Source organism: Protopterus annectens, chromosome 13.part0 (genome assembly GCF_019279795.1).
Source record: "Protopterus annectens isolate FY-2018-M chromosome 13.part0, PAN1.0, whole genome shotgun sequence".
NCBI classification, from domain to species: domain Eukaryota; kingdom Metazoa; phylum Chordata; order Ceratodontiformes; family Protopteridae; genus Protopterus; species Protopterus annectens.
Window position 1 is genome coordinate 1,215,412,755 of NC_056747.1, and position 16,835 is coordinate 1,215,429,589.

The following is a 16,835-nucleotide window of genomic DNA, read 5'->3' on the forward strand; positions in this document are numbered from 1 at the left end:
AAAGGCAGGCACTACAGAAGGATGAGCACAAGGACATTTGCACAAGAACTTACAAATCAGGCATCTTGCACAATCAGGTTTTTTAAGGGGCTAGAGGTTGAGAATCCGGGATCATGGAGGCTACTGAAAAAGTATCTAAATGGGCAGAAAAGACTGGAACTAGAGCAAGGGGCATAGGAGACTACAGTAGGAGGAGTTCACATCTCGTTGAATATCAGAAACCTGAGAATAGTCCCATTTGAAATATTCTATCACATGAGAAATAATGTCTCCAAAGGACAGTTATTCCAAGGGAAAGTCTGGACTAATAGAATCTTCTTCTTCAGATCCATAATCCAAGGGAGAAGGGATTTACAGGAATATTCCAAGACTCTTTCCCGGAATCCAAATCCTCTTCAGAGGATTCATGCTCTCTGGGCCTCTTAAGAGGAGTAGATGACCAAGAAGCAGCAGGCACAGAAACTCTCTGGAGAGGTTTAAGGCCATTACGGCATTAAACAACCCTGGGTAAATTCCTGACATTCACACTTGGAATCCTTAGCAGCAGGGGAAACCTGCTTGTTTTATTTTTTTGTTTTTCCTTTTGAGGTTCAGACACTTGCCTACACTCAACCAATCTAGTAAGAATCTCCTGCTGAACTAAAATTTGAGGCATTACCCATGATCCCTCTGAAACAATCAGCCAAGGTTCCCCTTCAACATCCGAAGTAGACATTCACAGAGCCTCAGAGGACATGCACGAAGTTGGATTCATGCTAGCTCCAACAGGGTCACAGCAGAGGGAATCCGAGACTACAACCAGATGTCCTCTGAGCTTTCGCCAGCCTCGAGAGCTATGTGCAGGGAAGGTGGGACAAGAACCAAATCAGACCAGAGTTTTCTGGCCTTTTCCTTGGCAGGTGCCAAATTTTGGGATGGGAAGAATCTGTCATAGCACTCTGCACCAATAAGACATTTGCTCTCCAGGTAAATCAACAAGACGACAATACTGTGTAGGGTCTTAAGAGACAAATGCCTGGCAGACAGAACACTGTGTATGGTCATAACAAGCACCAAAACAGAAGACACCATTTGTGACCATCTTTACGGGGAATCTGTCTCTCACAATGACATGTAAACTCATACAAATAAAAAAAGATAAGCAACCCCAATGGGGCACTTATCTGAAACACGGCTCGGTAACCAGCACAGGAGGAGGAGCATTCAGGCTGACAATCAATGACTGTGTTCGGAGTGGTGGCAAAGTTCTGATTTATGTACTTCACCTTAATGCCCTATGCCTTTAGCAGGGAGCATACATATGATTTGCATCTATATATTCCTAAGGTTTTGGTATACTGTATACTGACTAGACACTGGATTACTCTTGGCAGCAAATACCTTATGTAAAGAATAATGCAACAGTGATATGGAAGAAAATCCTATGCTACACACCCTAACTACAAAACATATTGTCACCCTGGTAATTTTACTGTTAGGGAAAGTTTTCTCCTTTTTGCACCACCTTACTAGTGTGCTAACCCTATGCATTACAAAACTAAAGCAACTTTACTTACCACTGTCACTACACAAAAGTTCACAGAAAGTCCAGTTGTGTACATTTACCATAAAGGTAGATGGCAAAGTGTATTCGCTGTTGCAGTCGTCACATTTGGGTTATCCCTGCTAGGGTAGACCTCGGCTGGCCCGAATACCAGAGGCTTAGTATATCTGTGTCGGTCGCTGTCGCTTCAGGCCTGACGTCAGGAGTATAAAGTAAGGCAGCCGACATCATTACATCGGTTTTTCTTGCCCTAACCTGTCAGGAGCCCTCAAGTAGTAGCCAGGTTCTGGTGGAAGAACCCCATCAGTTGAAAGTAAATACCAATATGTCCCTTGTAAGGAAAGAGAAGAAAAAGGGGGATGAAGGCAGAGATACCAGGACTGCAACAGTGAATACACCAACATCTACATTTATGGTAACTGCACTATGTTCTTCATGTTTCACTGTTGCAGTCATCACATTTGGGCTGATTCATAAACCTGAGGAAATGGGTGGAGGCAGTCAAGGAAAAGTACAGTTTTGTACCTACCATAAATGTAGATGTCCGATAGGTATGCATCTGCAGTCATAACATATGGGTTGTCCTGCCTCAGGCAGCCCTTCGGTCGGCCGGATTCCAAAGTCTGGGTCTGGTCTCGGCTGATGTCGCACTTTTCCCGACGTCAGAGCTTCTGGGGTATAAAGGCATCAGCCGACGCCATTTTCCTCAGTGTTTCTTGCCCCAGATGCCAGGTGCCCTCTAGGAAGGCTAAATTTGGATAAATGCTGAAAAGTTCCAAACAGTAGCAAATTATATACATATACATATATATATATATATATATATATATATATATATATATATATATATATATATATATATATATATATATATATACATACATATATATATATATACATACAAACAAACAAATACACCATAATAGATTCCCCCAGCTAGCTGAAAGAGGGGTAAGCACCCTAGGAATACCACAGAGGGGAAGGAGGGTGGGTAATCCTGACTGCAGATGCATACCTATCGGACATCTACATTTATGGTAGGTACAAAACTGTACTATGTCCTTCAAGGATGCATCTGCAGTCATAACATATGGGTAGAATACCATAGCCAAACTGGGGGAGGAGGTACTAAGAGAAGGATGGTGTAGTTAAGATCCCCTGCAGAACTGCAGTTGCAAACCCTGCTCGGGATCTGGAGTATAAAGGTAGATTGTAATGCTTGGCAAATGTATGCACGGAGCTCGAAGTAGCAGCTTCTAAAATGTCCTTGGTAGCCACCCCTCGTAGGAAAGCTGCAATGGTGGCTGTGGCCCTTGTGGAATGAGGCCTGATATTTTCAGGAGCTGTCTTTCCATGAAAGGAGTAGCAAAAACGAATGCAATTTCCTATCCATTTTGAAATTGTCTGTTTGGAAATTGCTCTTCCTTGCACCCCAGTTGCATATGCTACAAAAAGTTGGTCAGTTTTTCTGTTGGTTTTAGTTCTGTCCAGATAGTAGCGTAGTTGTCTATGTATATCCAAGGTGTGCAAAAGTTTTTCTCCTTTGTTCTGCGGGTTAAGGAAGAAAGTAGGCAAATGAATAGCTTGGTTCAAGGATACCCTGGATACCACCTTTGGCATGAAAGTAGGATTGGTTCTCAGTGACACTCTATCCTGGTGGAAAATAAGAAAAGGCTGCACTGCCATTAATGCCTGTAACTCGGATACTCTTCTTGCTGAAGTGATTGCCAGAAGAAAAGCAGTTTTCCAAGATAAAAACTGTATGTTTGCTGATGCTGCTGGTTCAAAAGGGGGTAGTGTCAATTTTTCCAGCACAAAATTGAGATCCCATGCAGGTAGAGGGGGTCTCCTTGGAGGTTTAACATTTTTGATCCCTCTCAAAAATTGTCTAAGCAGAGGGTGAGAGAAGATAGGTGGATCCATATTGTATTCTGCTGAAATTGCTGAAGAATGAATCTTAATGGAAGAATAAGACAGGCCATTGTGGAACAATTCTGCTAAGTACTCTAGGATGTGTGCTAGGCTTGCCACTGTGACATCTGTGCCCTTTGATGTGCTCCAAATGAGAAATCTCTTCCATTTAGCTGAGTATGCCTTCCTTGTGGAAGGTCTGCGAGCCTCCAGGATAATGTCCTTCACCCTCTGAGATAAAACAGTTTGGTTTGGTTTTAAGGAATTTTCCAGGCAGTTAGTTGCAATGTTTTCAAGTTTGGATGCAGGGTCTTGAAATTGTTCTGCGCTAGAAGAAGAGGCCATAGGGGAAGAGGCCATGAGTTCACCTGAGACATGCTTCTCAGTAGCGGATACCAGTGTTGTCTTGGCCAGTCCGGAGCTATTAGTATCACCTTTGGCTGTTCCTCCCTGATCTTCAGTAGAACCTTGTACATCAATGGGAGAGGTGGAAAGGCATATACTGTTAGGGCATTCCAGCTGAAAGAGAGAGAGTCCACCCTCCAGGCTTGTGGGTGGTATGTCCTTGAGCAGAATTTCTTCAGTTGGTGGTTGAGTGGGGAGGCGAACAGATCTATCTCTGGCATTCCCCATTTCTTTGTTATGAGTTTGAAGATGTCTGGATGCAGCATCCATTCGTGTGCATCCGTGGTAGTTCTGCTTAAGCTGTCTGCTAGTGAATTTTGTTTTCCTGGTACGAATTTGGCCTGCAGCTGGATATTGAGATTCAGGCATAAGTTCCACAGATTCATTGCCACCGGCATAGAGGGTAGGAATGTGTGCCTCCTTGTTTATGTACCACATGACCGTGGTGTTGTCTGTCCTTATTAACAGATGTCCTTGCTGGAGGAATGGTTTGAATGCCTCGATTGCATGCCTCACTGCCAGCATTTCCTTTTGGTTTATGTGCATGTTTAGCTGCCCTTGAGGCCACAGGCCTTGGATGCATTTGTCCTCCATGTGTGCTCCCCATCCTCGGTCTGAGGTGTCCGTGGTGATGGTCTGCCTTGTTTTTGGTTTGTTGAAAGGCAACCCTCTGTTGGACTGGCAGGCCTGAGCTCACCACAGGAATTCCTTTTGAAGGCATGGAATGATTGGTATCATGGTTTCTAGACTGTGACTGTGTTGAGACCATACATTCCTTAGGTACCATTGCAATTTTCTCATATGCAGCCTGGCATGTGGAATCAAGATTATGCAGGATGCCATGTAACCCAGGGCCTGCAGGACTTTCCTTGCAGTAAGCTGAATTTGTCTTGTCAAAAATCATGAAATAATCTGGAAGTTGTTTTTGTTTTTCTTCTGTGAGAAAAGCCATCTGAGTGATTGTGTCCAGATCCGCACCCAAAAAGGTTATCCTTTGGGATGGCACTAGTCTTGACTTTTGGATGTTGACTGTGTATCCCAAGGCCTGTAGCAGGTGTATGACATAGGCCAAGTCCTTAAACAATTTTTTTCTTGTTGTCCGCTTGTATTAGGCAGTCGTCCAGGTATGGATAAATTTGAATTCCCTGAAGTCTGCAATGTGCAATTACTGATGCCAGGCATTTCGTGAATACTCTGGGCGCAGTAGATAAGCCAAAGGGCAATGCTGAGAATTGATAATGCTCTGATCCTGCAAGAAATCTGAGGTGTTTTCTGCAATCTGGTCGGATAGGGACGTACAGGTATGCCTCCTTGAGATCTAGAGTCACCAGCCAAGACTCCTTGCCCAGCATGGGAAGAAGTTGCTGTAGGGTCAAGCATTTTGAATTTTGGCACAATGAGATGTGTTGAGCGCAGACAGGTCAAGAATAGGCCTCCATTGGTTTTCTTTTCCTGGTACCAGGAATAATCTGGAGTAAAATCCTTGGCCTTGCTCTACAGATGGTACCCTTTCTATAGCTTTCATCTGAAGTAAATTGCTGATTTGTCTTAAAGCCTCTGCCTTCTGGTTTGGTGGAAGGTTTGGCATTCCGCCCCTTTTTGGCAAAGTGTGGAAGTAAAACCTGTATCCTTTGTCTATTGTTTGCAATGTCCATGTATCCTTTGCAATGCAATGCCAGTTTTTTGAAAATAAAGCCAGCTTTCCGCCCAAGGGAGCTTCCAGTTGATCCCTGGTAGGCGGAATCAGAGTCAAGTCATTGGGTCTGTCCTGTGGTAGTGGTTGTAGTTGTAGCTGTGGCACTACTCCTCTGGTTGGCAGGCTGCCACTGACGGCCCCTGTAGGCATCCTTTGATTGACCTCTGCCTCTAGGGCATCTGTTCCTGCCCCTCTGTGCTCTGGAGGTGTCTGGAAAGGACCAATTCTTTGTAGGCCAGTTTCTGCTGAACCTCGGAGGTTGGACCTGCAGGAATTCCTTTACTGTTTGCACAGATTTTGCTTTTTCTTCCACCTTCTTTAGAATCTCCTGTGCAGGGGAGCCAAATAAATGTTGTTTCTCCATTGGAGCATCGAGGAGTTTAGCCTTGACATGGTCTGGCAAAGATTGCTCCTTCAGCCAGGCATGCCTACGAATTACTGCCCCAGTCATAGCTGATCTTAATGAAGCCTCCAGTGCATCATAGCCACATTTTAAGAAATGATTACTGTCCTGCTGAGAGTTGTGTACCAAATCCTGAAGGGATTTACGGTCTAAAGGTTCAGGAGAAGAAAGCTTCTTATTCAGCTGATCTAACAAAAATTCTTGGTACTGTATCATATGGAATTGACAGTTTAATGCCCTGGCAGAAAGAGTAGCAGATGTATACACCTTTTTTCCCCATCTCTCTAATGCTCTAGGCTCTCTTTCAGAGGGTAGGGGATTTTTGGCAGTAGCAGCTGCAACCCCTTTAGGGCCCTGAGAAATAGTTTCTGGGTCTGCAGCATGGGCTTTATACAGGTGAAAGTGAGAATCCGGGACCCTGTAATATCGGTCAGGTTTGGCAGGGGCCGGGGGAAGAGAATCAGGTGCAGTACTGACATCATTGTACACATCATCAATTACAGTTAGAACAGGTGGTATGGCTAAGGGCCTATGCTGGGGCAAATGCAAAAAGGTCCTTAATCTTTTTCTAGAATCAGAGAAATCCTGACCCTGCCATTGAAAGTGCTCCCTCATGGAGTGTAAAGTCTCCCCAAAGGAAAATTCTTCAGGTGGGGAGAATCTTCTGCATCTGAATCCTCATAAGGCGAGTAGGCCCCTTCCTGAAGGTCTGACAAATCTGACAAATCAGATCCATCAAAGGAGTAATCCGAGGAGAGAGGTTCAGAGGGATCAGTCCTGGGCCTTTTGTCTGCAGGAGGTTGGGAGGTCCTGTCTGGGTGAGGTTGGGAACCCCTAATTAAGGATATAAGGTCCTCAGCAAGACTGAGAATCTGAGAACTAGAGGAAGGCCTCTGGGAAGTAGATTTGGCAGGCAAAGTTTTTGAAAGTTTGGCAGCTTTAGCCCTGGAGAAGGCCTTAATAGACATAGAGGCTGGGGGCCTAGCTGCCCCACGTGCAGGGGTAGAAATGTCCAAAGGTATGGTGTCGGACAATTCTTGAGCACTAGCTTCGGTAGGGAGTTCTGAAGCCGGGGCCTCTCTGGCCTCGGTGGTCGGAGATATGGTTTCGGTAGTAGTAATAACCGTGGACTCTGTTTCAGCCGAAACAGAGACACTCGCGGTAGACCTAGCAGTGGTTTCAGCCGAAACCGCGGGCCACGCGTGTCGGTCCTTTTCCTTGCGTTTTTTGACCATATGCGAAGTCGGAGTCTCCGACGGCATTTTATAAGCAAAAGCGGTTCCAAAAAATTCCTCTGCAAACTCCGACCGACGTCTAAGAGTCCGTCGGTTGAAGGAGGCACAGGCTAAACAAGCTGATACGTCGTGGTCGCGGCCTAAGCAAGGAAGGCAGTAAGAATGGAAATCCTTATGAGGTATTTGTTTCCCACAAGTTAAACAATTATTTACTTTGTCTGACATCGGCTGAGGCGAGAAAGAGTCCCCAACGGGTGCCAGCTTTTTTCGAAGTCTTCGGTAGCTGAAATCTCTGGATCTGACCGACCGGCACTTGCGAACAGCTTCTGCTTCGGGCACCGAGCGGCAAGAAAGACTGAGGAAAATGGCGTCTGCTGATGCCTTTATACCCCAGAAGCTCTGACGTCGGGGAAAGTGCGACATCAGCCGAGGCCAGACCCAGACTTTGGAATCCGGCCGACCGAAGGGCTGCCTGAGGCAGGACAACCCATATGTTATGACTGCAGATGCATCCTTGAAGGACATCTAGTGGCTGGCTAGGATGCCCTGCAAGACTGCAGAGGCAAACCCTGCCCTGGATTTGGAGAAGAGAGGCGGGTGGTAATGTTTGGTAAAATTGTTAACACATGTCCAGGTGGCAGCCTCCAGGATGTCCCTGGTGGGGAATCTTCTGAGGAAAGATGCAGAGGTGGAGTCTGCTGTGGTGGAGTGAGTCCTGACCCCCTTTGGGGGGGGGGGACTTTCCATGTTGTTTGTAGCAGAAATGGATGCAGTGTGCTATCCATTTGGAAATGGTTTGTTTGGAGATGGCTTTGCCTTCTTCCCCTGTATCAAAGCTAACCAGCAACTGATCAGACTTTCTGAAGGCTTTAGTCCTGTCTAGATAGAATCTGTGCACATCTAGGGAGAGCAGGACCCTTTCCCCCCTTGTTCTGGGGATTAGGAAAAAAGGTGGGCAAATGAATGGATTGGTTGAGAGCCACACTGGACACCACCTTGGGTGTGAAAGATGGGTTAAGTCCTGAGGGATACCATGTCAGCATGGAAGATGATGAAGGGTTCCACAACCATGAGTGCTTGCAGCTCAGAGAATCTTCTGGCTGAAGTGATGGCCAGAAGGAAAGCGGTCTTCCAGGAGACAAATTTTAGCTCTGCAGAAGCTGGTTCGAAGGGGGGCAAGGTGAGCTTTTCCAACACAAAGTTAAGGTCCCAAGCTGGGATTGGTGCTCTTCTAGGTGGCCTCAAGTTGCTAGCCCCTCTTAGGAGCTATTAAAAGGATGTGAGAAAAAGGGCTGCTCAGTGGGAAAATGAGCAGAAATAGAGGCATGAATTTTGAGAGAGAAAAAAAAGTGCCCACTGTGTAGCAGATCAGCTTAGTAATCCAGGATGAGAGGGAGGGAGGGCTGTGCCATATTGGTTCCCTTAGCCTGAATCCAGGTGCGGAACCTTTTCCATTTATCAGCATATGACTCTAGTGCTAGGGCATCTGGCCTCATGTATAACATCTAGAACCTGTTTACTGAGGTTGGCAGATAGATCGAGGGTTAGGGAATAAGCCAAGCTGCCAAATTGAGTGTCTGCAATTGGGGATGCATGAATTCCCCTTCCCTCTGGGTCAGGAGGTTTGGAATCTGAGAAAGATGCCATGGTGGCAGTGGGGACAGGCTGCGCAGGAAGAGGTACCAGTGCTGGCAAGGCCATACTGGAGCTATAAGAATTGTCCTTGGTTTTTCCTCCTTTATTTTGAGCAGTACCCTGGGGATGACAGGTAGTGGAGGAAAGGCATTGACAGATACAATGACCAAGGGGAAGGACAGGGCATCCACTTTCCAAGCCATGCAGTGATGCTCCCTGGTGCAGAATTTGCAGACCTGATGGTTGGTGTGGGAGGCAAAGAGGCCGACCTTTAGGGTGCCCCATTTCTGAGTTATTAGGGTGAAGGTTCTCTGTTGAGCTGCCACTCGTGTGGGTCCAGAAGATTTCTGCTTAATTGGTCTGCAAGAGTGTTGAGAGAACCTGGTAGGAACTGTGCTAACAGGTGGAGTTGCATGGCAAAGGCTGTGTGCCAAAGGATCATGGCCAGCTTGCACAGAGGGTAGGAGAGAGTCCCTCCCTACTTGTTGATATACCACATCACAGTGGTGTTGTCTGTTTTGATCAGGAGAACCCCTGGGGAGAAGGGGCTTGAAATTATCAAGGCATGCTGGACAGCCATCATCTCTTTTTGACTGTGCAGAGGGATTTGCTGTGGGCTCCACTGGCCCTGTATGCACCTGCCATCCAGGTGTGCATCCTAGGCATAGTCTGATGCGTCTGTGGTGAGAAAAATAAGTTATGGACTCACCATAACGTGCCATGTTGATAGTCCATCTCACCCTTCATTTTTACATATGGGTTCTGAGCCAACCCTCGGCTCCACTCAGCCAATTTACAAGCTGGAAGACTTATGGTTGCATAGAAGGTCCTTTATGCATGATTCCGTCAGCAGGATAGGGTGACTCAGCGGTAGATATTGGAATGACCACTGGGAAGACAGCAGCCACTGGAGGATTCTCATGTGCAACCTGGCTAAAGGTATTAACAGAATGGTTGAGGCCATTGTACCGAGAAGTTGAAGAACTCATTTTGCTTTGACTTTCCGAAGCGGAAGAAGACACTGAACTTGAGATGAGGTTTTGTGCTCTTTCAGCGGGAAGATGAACTGTCATATCTTATCCAATGTGTCTACCTCTGCGCCTATAAAAATCACAAATTGCGAGGGCAGTAATACAGATTTTTCCCAGTTTATGGAGATCCCTAGTTGAGCACAAAGTTGAATGGTGGCATCCCTGTTTTGGATGAGTAGATGCCTGGTGGGGGTGGTCAGGAGCCAGTCGTCCAAATACGGAAACACCTGGAATCCCTGACGTCTCAAGTGAGCTGTCACTACTGCCATGCATTTGGTGAACACCCTGGGGGCTGTTGCGAGACCAAAGGGCAGAGCATGAAACTGATGACTGGCTCCCAGCCAGAAGCGCAGATATCTCCTTGATGCCTTGTCCATTTTTATATGGTAGTAGGCGTCTAGGAGATCCAGAAAGCACATCCAACAGTCTTTCCCTAACAATGGGAATATCGACTGCAGTGTGACCAGCCGAAACTTGTCCTTCACGGATTCGTTTAATCTGCCGAGGTCCAAAATTGGCCTGCAGTCTTCGGTTTGTTTTGGGACTAAAAAGAACCTGCAGTAAGTTCCGGATCCTGCCTGGTCTGCTGGGACAGGCTGGATGACTCTTTTTAAGAGCAACTTGTTGATCTCCACAGTTGCCTGATCCATGTGATTGGGTGGAACATCTGGGATCTTTTTGGGAATAAAGGGTGGGAAGGGAAAAGGGTATGATATAGCCTCTGGTAACAACTCTTTGTACCCACTTGTCTTTGGTGATATTTAGCCAGGTTTCTGAATACAAAGAGATGCGACCCCTGACTGGCCCCAGAGAAACACAGTCGGGCCCCACATCAGGAGCGCTGATAAGGCCGCCCTCGAAAGGAATCACGGCCTTGATGGTATTGCGGACCGCCCCTGCCATTTCCACCTCCTCTGAAGGAGGATTCACTCTGTGTCCGGAAAGACCCTCTGGGACTTTTTGAGCCACATTTTACCTCCCCTTTGACCTCTGGGGTATGGTCGAGAGGGAATGGTAAAACGGACTCCCACGGCAGAGAGTGTCTTTCCTTTTTGCTCACACAGAGTGTTTTTCACCTTTTTACCAAACAAAGATGAACCATCAAACAGGGCGTTGGTGAAGGTGGACTTGAACGGCTCCGCAAAATTACACAGGCGCATCCAGGAGTGGTGCCTAAGGGCAACTCCTGAACCCGCTGCTCTGCTCGCTCCATCAGCCATCGGCTCCGAGATAGATGCAGGGTCCGAGCTCACCTTGGCGGACGCACAGAGGAAGGCTCGGAACCAAAGATAGATAGATTTCAACCTTCCCCATCGGTGCAGACAAAAGAGCTTCAGTCCGTGGACACGACTGACGGAGCTGAGCATGTCGGAGCCAAACTCTGCTCTAATGCAGCAGCAAGAGGAGCCAGAACCAAGAGTTCCTCCTCTGGTAACAAGCACTCCGGCTCCGAAAAGCCAACAAGGCCCGGAGGAGGAATAACAGACTAGGGCAAAACTGGATCGAGTAGCTCCGGAACAGACTGGGTCGGAGCCAACAAAAATATAGGCAGAGCAGATGACTTCAGGAGTCTCAATACCACCCTCGCCACATCATCTTCTTCCAAAAGGCTCCTGGAAGATCTGGAAGATAAAGTAGGGGATCTCGACGTAGGCGGCACTGGAGACTTGATCAGCGAGGAGACCGGTAGGGATTCTACAGACCGTGTCCGAGCAGTAGAGTCAACTATTTCCAATGGTTCAGAAGTCGGCACCAAAGCACCTGTGACCGACTCCGATACCAAGATGCCCTCCTTCGGCCCCGAAGACTGAGGAGGCAGCTTTTGGTAATTTGGCAGGCGGCTCCGAGACACCAGCCGATGTCAGAGAAGGCCTTTTTGAAGATTTTGATTTTGACTCCGATCTGGATTTAGTGGACTTGGAGGAAGCCGACGAACTAGATAAAACTTCCTCAAAGACTGGTTTCAAGAGACCCTTCAGTATCAGCTTGTTCTTTCTCTCCTGTAAAACTCTAGGAGAGAAAGCATGACAGAACAAGCATGACTCTTGCAAGTGGATGGCCCCCAAACAGTAGACACAGCTACTGTGGCCATCCGTTAACGCCATCTTCTGGGAGCATTTCATGCATTTTTTGAACCCTGAGGGTTTATGCTCCTTGCTATCCTTAGACATTGCAGACACACGCGCAAAACCAGAGGGGGGATAGGAAAAGAGAGAATAAATGAGGACTAAGTCCTCTAACTAAAATGGGCCTAGCCCTGCAGAAGAGTTACACGAGGACTAGGTCCTCTAAGTTAAACGGGCCTAGCCCGGTGTAACAGAAACTAGGTCTTCTAACTTAAACAGACCAAGTATTTAACACAGAAGCACACAGAGGTTCAGTCACACAGGAAAAAATATGAGATGTCAAAAATACAAATTTTCCTGTAACCTACTAAAAGGCAGAAACTAGCAACAGCAATCCTATAAATATCACCTTAGCAGATCCCCGCCAAAGACAAGTTAACAGAGACCAAAAGGGTCCGAGCAGTACAAATAAATCAACAGGAGTCCCTGTTAAGAGCGGAAAAAAATGTGAAAACTAATGCTCTACCTAGGCAAAATGCGCAATGGCACCTGACTAACTGGCACACAGGATACTAATACTACTACAGTCAAAAAAGTCCACAAGGACAACTTAGGCAAAGGCCTAGAAGATAACACTAAATATGCAATATCTACTATGAATGTAAAGAATTTGAAAAGGACTTAGCCAGAGCCAAGAGAAGCACATCCAAACTCGTCAACACAGCAAACGAGATCTGGGGATTGCAGTGCTGCACCATGGGATACCTGCTTAGCCACGAGCCAACCAGAAGTCTTCCAGCTTGTAAATCGGCCGAGTGGAAGCAGAGGTTCGGCTCAGAACCCATATGTAAAAATGAAGGGGAGATTGGACTACCTATCATAGGTAGTCTCTTGTTGTGGGAGCATGCTGTTGCCCACCAAAGAAAACCTTTTCTGTGGCAAGAAATTATAGGTATAAAAGAGTCTCCAGGTCTTGAGAGTGTTGACACCAAAAGCTTTTTAGGTACCACTGAAGTTTCCTCATATGCAGTCTGGCATATGGAATGAGCGGACAGGTGATCTGCTGTGGCGACCCCTAACCGTGAAAAAGCCGAAAGAAGAAGAAGAAGTATGCAAGATGTTGAACCCCAGAGCTTGCAGGATTTTCATTGCAGATAGCTGGGGTCTGTTGGCTAGTTGAAGTAGGCTGTCAGGAAAATGTGATTTTATGGTGTAAGGAATGCCATCTGGGATGCTGTGTCCAGGCTTGCTCCCAGGAATATAATCCTTTGGGCAGGCACCGGTTTGGATTTCTTTTCATGGATTGTGTACCCTAGGGAAGTTAGTAGGGACTTTACAAAGGCCAGGTGCTTGAGCAGCTTTTCCTGGCTCTCTGCCTGAATTAGGCAGTCAAACTATGGGTAAAATCTGGATATTGCTTTGTCTGCAAAAGCCAATGGCCAAAGCCAGACATTTTGTGAAAACTCTGGGAGCAGTAGATAACCCAAAAGGAAGCGCACAGAACTGAAAGTGCGGAGATCCTGCCTTGAAATGGACATATTTCCTGCATGACTCCCCGATAGGAATGTGGAGGTAGGCCTCTTCTAGATTTAGGGAGGCTAGCCAAGCATCCTTGGAGAGCATGGGTAGCAGCTGCTGGAGGGTATTTTGAATTTTAGGATCATCAGGAAGGTGTTTAGATTGAGGATGGGGCACCAGGTGCCCTCTTTTCCAGGTACCAGAAAAAGTATAGCGTAGAAACCTTGGCCTTTCTGTTCTGCAGGAACGTGCTCTACTGCCCTCAGACAGCATGGAAAGGACTTGCTTTTGCACCTCCGTCCACTGCTCTGGAGGTACAGCTGGGAACCCTTTTGGGGTTGGGAGGGTGTGGAAAGAAAATTTATATCCCTGGGACACTGTTGAGAACCCAGCAGTCGTTAGTAATGGTGGAGCAAGTGCTTGCGTGAAAGACAAGTTTTCCTCCTAGGGGGTAAGTGAAGGTGGGCAGAGGGAGGGGGTGGGGGAGGTGAGTCACTGAGTTCTTACCATAAGGAGGTGGCTTAGAACTCCCTGGTTTTCAAGTGGAGGTAGTCCACTGCTTAGATCTCTGCATTCCCTGTGGCTGCTGCCTGGGGGGTCTGGTTCCCCGGGGTCTGGGCTGAACTGGCTTAGTGGGAGCAGGACAGCATAAACAAGTGACAGTAAGAATGAAAGTCTCGGTGTGGTATTTGCTTTCCACATGCGAGACAATTAACTTTTGCTGACATCAGTTAGTGCAAGAAAAAAGGATCCTCAATGGGGTACTTCGCTTTAGAAGACTTCAGCTTCAATCCAGTAGGTGAAACTCTGGTAGCAGCAGACTGGCACTTATGCGAACTGCTTCAGGCTCCATGGCAAGAAAGACTGATGTAATGGCGTCGGCTGCCTTACTTTATACTACTGACGACCTGGCATCAGTCCTGAAGCAACAGCAACCGACGCAGAAATACTAATCATCTGGTATTCAGGACAGCCGAGGGCTACCCTGGCAGGGATAACTGAAATGTGATGACTGCAACAGTGAAACACGAAGAACATCTGGGATCTGACAGCCTCATCTTTTTTGAGGAGGGGGCCTTCCTTTTATGCTCGGAGGGTCAAGGCTTGGCAGGAGACTGGGCCAACGGATCCCCCTTGAGCCAACTCTTAAAAGAAGCTTGTTTGACCAAAGCCCTGGGGTTGAATGCAGCGCAAATGGCGCATTCAACCTCCAGGTGCCTGGCGCCCAAACAGTAAAGACACTCTTCATGCAAATCAGACACGGGCATCTTCTGACCGCATGAGGAGCACCTTTTGAAGCCCACTGGCTTGTCAGTCATGGTGAAAAAAAACATGTAATCTAAGGGACACGCAGGACTCAAAACCGGAAAAACAAACAAAGGTCAGAGCCAGTTAAAAACAGCCAATCACACTAAATGTACTAAACACTAGAAAAAGCTACAGACTACCAACTACACAAAAAACAAAGAAATAACAGCCACTACAAAAGAGGAGTGCCAAAACACACAGGCTAACAGTACCAAAAAAAAAACGGGAGGGGAGGGACTAAACTACCACTACTATACTGCAAATACTAAAAAAAAAAAAAAAAAAAAAAAAATACTATCTATAAAGAAAAATTCTAAAAAAAAGTTTGAAAATAAAGCTACTTATCCTCACTGGAGACTCGAGCCAGAGAATCTGCATCTGAAGTTGAGCACGACAAACGAGATCTGAGGGGGTAGAGGGCAGCAAGGGATCATGGGAGTGGGAGGAGCTCCAACTAATAAGCGGTCTGTAAAGTTGCTAATTCAGATCCAATGTCGGATCCTACGACCCAAGAGTGAGGAATAGTAACATGGATAACAGACTTGGCAGGTTCAAAAGGACTCTTAGTCAGTGACTGCAGCATTAAGGTTAAGTCCCAAGGAGGCGAGGGATCCTTAATGGGGCTTAGAAGGAAAACACCCTTTATGAATACTTTGCAAAGTCTGGATGAGAGCGCAGGCTTACTGTTTTCATGAAACTTTGAAATCACCATCAACTGGAGCTTAACCGTAGAAAAACTTGCCCCTGCCTGGAAAAGCGAGGACAAGAAAGTACAGTTTTGTACCTACCATAAATGTAGATGTCCGATAGGTATGCATCTGCAGTCATAACATATGGGTTGTCCTGCCTCAGGCAGCACTTCGGTCAGCCGGATTCCAAAGTCTGGGTCTGGCCTCGGCTGATGTCGCACTTTCCCTGACGTCAGAGCGTCTGGGGTATAAAAGCATCAGCCGACGCCATTTTCCTCAGTTTTTCTTGCCCCAGATGTCAGGTGCCCTGTAGGAAGGCTAAATTTGGATAAATGCAATAAAGTTCCAAACATTTGCAAAATTTTATATATATATATATATAAACAAATACACCATAATAGATTCCCCCAGCTAGCTAAAAGAGGGGTAAGCACCCTAGGAATACCTCAGAGGGGTAGGAGGGAGGGTAAACCTGACTGCAGATGCATACCTATCGGACATCTACATTTATGGTAGGTACAAAACTGTACTATGTCCTTCAAGGATGCATCTGCAGTCATAACATACGGGTAGAATACCATAGCCAATCTGGGGGAGGAGGTACTAAGAAAAGGATGGTGTAGTTAAGATCCCCTGCAGGACTGCAGTAGCAAAACCTGCTCTGGATCTGGAGTATAAAGGTAGATTGTAATGTTTGGCAAATGTATGCACGGAGCTCCAAGTAGCAGCTTCTAAAATGTCCTTGGTAGCCACCCCTCGTAGGAAGGCTGTAGTGGTGGCCGTGGCCCTTGTGGAATGAGGCCTGATGTTTGCAGGAACTGTCTTTCCATGAAAGGAGTAACAAAAATGAATGCAATTTCCTATCCACTTTGAAATTGTCTGTTTGGAAATTGCTTTTCCTTGCACCCCAGTAGCATATGCTACAAATAGTTGGTCAGTTTTTCTGCTACTTTTAGTTCTGTCCAAATAGTAGCGTAGTTGTCTGTGTATATCCAGGGTGTGCAGAAGTTTTTTCCCCTCTATTCTGTGGATTTGGGAAGAACGGAGGTAAGTGAATAGCTTGGTTCAAGGATACCCTAGATACCACCTTTGGCATAAAAGTAGGATTGGTTCTTAGTGAAACTCTGTCCTGATGGAAGATAAGAAATGGCTGTACTGCCATTAATGCTTGCAACTCAGATACTCTTCTTGCTGAAGTTATAGCCAGAAGGAATGCAGTTTTCCAAGACAGAAACTGTAGATCCGCTGATGCTGCTGGTTCAAAAGGAGGAAGTGTTAGTTTCTCCAACACAAAGCTGAGATCCCAAGCAGGTAGAGGAGGCTTTCTTGGCGGTTTAATATTTTTGATCCCTCTCAGAAATTGCCTGAGGAGAGGGTGTGAGAAGATAGGTGGAT

General features: G+C 46.5%; 1 protein-coding gene across 6 annotated transcripts in view; it reads right to left on the reverse strand.

The window, feature by feature from the left end:
- Positions 1 to 16,835, reverse strand: part of TLK2 (tousled like kinase 2) — a 3,436,060-nt gene that overhangs the window by 3,206,480 nt on the left and 212,745 nt on the right. The gene's annotated exons all lie outside the window — the stretch shown is intronic.